Raw genomic sequence first — 3,065 nt, 5'->3', positions numbered from 1 at the left:
TTTTAATCACTTGAGACTTCTCTTGGAGATATATTGTAGCTCTAACAGGACTTGCTCTTGCCCACCCTATTTTTTATCTGTCCTTATTCAGTTATTTAATTAGAGGGTACCCCCTAACACTTTTCCTCAGGTAAAGGTGGCTAGGTGAATCTATGCATGTCATGTAAAATTATTTGTATTTTACCCTCCAGAAGACTGCTATCTTGGATGAGTATAGGATTCTAGGATCACAGCACTAACTTCCAGTGGCTTGTAAAGAATATCCAAATCATTTCCTGTTTTCTGTATTAGAGGCGAGAAACCTGATTGTTCTCTGAATCATTTTCCTTTGTACATCACCTTGGAAGTTTTTAAGATAAACATACTTATTATCAGAATTCAAAAATTGTCTTGGGTATTTCTGTCTATGTATTCTGTCCCATTAAACCTACTTAGGAGTCTCTGCAATTAGCTGGTTCATTGTACATCCATGAGCCCCTTTAGTTTGCTGACTCAGGTCTTCTAGGCAAGCTAAGTTACTTCTCCCACTTGTTTAATTTATATCTCTCTGTTTCATATCAACCATTTCTCCTAATGGAAATTTTCATTTTCCTGGATCTGTCTTCCAAGTTTATTTTTCTTTTATATTTTTGTGTTTTTGCTCTATTTTGAAATATTTCTTCAATTCAATTTTTTACTCTACTAATTAAGTGCAATTTTCAACATTGTGCATCTTATTTTTCAATTTTCTACTGCAATTTTAGTAATTTTAAAGTCAAATTCATGTTCCAGAGAAATATATTTATGTTCTAATTGCATCTCTTTAAGAGTCTCATTACTATTTCATAAAAGTCCTCTTCTGTCTCTGTCATTAATCTACTTAAATGGGAATTTGTATTAAAAATTCATTTTGAATTTCCTCCCTTGTGTTATTGAGACCCTATAAATGAGTTATGTTTGTCATTACCTAAACATTGTTTTGTAATTCCCTGGGCATCCATACAAGTCAGTTAGAAATCGAGAAATGGTAAACTACCCAGTGGTAGAAGGAAATGGTTTGGGGTTCAGTAATAAATTAATAAGCAAACCATTAGACAATCCACTGAAATATGGGAATGAACTATTTCTGCTTTGTTTTCTTTGGGATGCAAACTAGAAACTAAGAGTGTAAAAGGAAGAGTGATTCCTGCCATTGAGCACAGTCCTTAAAATAATTATATTTTAATATGTATATGTATATGTATCATAAGTTGATGTGATGTTTGTCAGAACTTCAAGGGTAAGATGTTAGAGAAAACACTGAAGGGAGGATCTTGGACTTCCAAGAGAAGATGGTTAGAGTTTTATGTGCTTTCTTCCTCACTAATCAACTGAAGGCACAGGTCTTGTCCTTGAGTCAGCCTTCCATTCATGCCCCCTTGATTTCCTCTCTCTGATCTTTAAACCTGGCTACCTCTATGTAGCTGAAGTTCCCTTTGAATCTCATGTACTGAGAGCAATTAAGCCAGTTCAACATCACGCCCATTCCAACCGGTTCCACTAGGGTTATCGACGTGTGTAAGGAAGTTCTGGTACCATATGCTGAAAATCAACAAGCAGACAATTTAGACCTTCTTTGAAGGAATTCATACACTGAGATTTTAAAAATACTGAAACGCTTTGTCTTTGCCTCTAAGCTTTGAAAAGAAGTAATTACTCTCTTTGGCTGCTGCTCCCTCAACTCTTACCTGACCCAAGATGAAGTTACCTGGGTTTTCTTTGCCATGAAGATCTCAGAGAGCAAACAGTCTTGGATGGACCTTTTGGGCCCTGTAAGCATGGTGATTCTAGTTGCTGTTTCACTCTAGATAGGAAGTTAGGAGAGAAGAGGAGGAGCCACCTTCCCATCCCATACCAAGGGGAAGGGGATAGAGAGAGAAAGGCAATAAAGAATATTCCTTAATCAGTGGAATGGCTACATTCAGATGCTTACTCATCCCAGTGAGAATCTATCAAATTCAATTTAAATATGAAAATAGTGCCAGGAGAAAATATGTATACATCTGAATGAATGCCGGTGTATAAATAGTCAGTATTACCAAACCTAATTTAACCATGAGATTCAGAATACATTTTAAAGACTTTTATGATAAGCAGGCTGTTGTGATTGAATCTATTCATTTATACTAAAATTAGTTTATTGCTTCACTAAACAATTACCACAGAAGGGCATTTTTTACTGAAATGTCAATTACCTACTTCTGATTCTACCTGTATATTATACAGATAGAAGAGCACTTGATAAATAATGGATGGCATAAAAAGGGAAAATCCAAACAAATTTAGTAATAGCAAATTTAATTCCATTCATACCATGTTTTAAAGGATGTCCAAACTTCCACCTGTAAATTTTTGGTACTAAATTTGAAAAAGTAGAAAAAAATAAACCTAGAAAAGATGAAAAATAGGGTTATATGCCTTTTTTTTATCTTCCCAGCTAAAATTTATTTTGGTTTTCTATATCAGGTCAAAAAATATTTGATACTTGAATCTGTTTATTTACTTTTATTTCCAAACAATTTCTATGGCAGGAAAACCATATGCCTGGCAACATTAAAAAAAAAAAAGAAAACAAATTAAAGTAAATTATCTAGATGTGAAGTGTAATTCATTTATCTTATTCATTTTTCCTGGGAAAGTCCCTGCAAAACATGAATCACAGCCTAAACCAATACTGAGCAGTCCAGTCAAGGTCTCTGATTTTTACTTCTTTGGGGATGAACTTCAGGACAATGACACCAAGTGAAGTCATACCAGAGCATTGCCAAAGTGACTTTTTGGACCCTTTAACATGTTACTAAACAAAGGAGCAAAGAAAATTCAATGGAGAAATCATTTTTTTTCCACAAGTGGTTCTGGAACAATTAGATGTCCATGTGAAAAAAAAGTGAACCTAGACATATACCTTACACTTTTCACAAAATAAACTTAAACTGAATCATAGACCTAAATGTAAAACACAATCTTAAACAAATCAAAGGAGAAAAGTAGGTGACCTTGGTTTTGGCAAAGAGATTTTAAGATGCAGCACCATCTTAATTTCTTAG

Source organism: Dasypus novemcinctus, chromosome X (assembly GCF_030445035.2).
Source record: "Dasypus novemcinctus isolate mDasNov1 chromosome X, mDasNov1.1.hap2, whole genome shotgun sequence".
NCBI classification, from domain to species: Eukaryota; Metazoa; Chordata; class Mammalia; order Cingulata; family Dasypodidae; genus Dasypus; species Dasypus novemcinctus.
The sequence above is the reverse complement of the archived record's forward strand: the minus strand, read 5'-3'. Positions refer to the sequence as shown.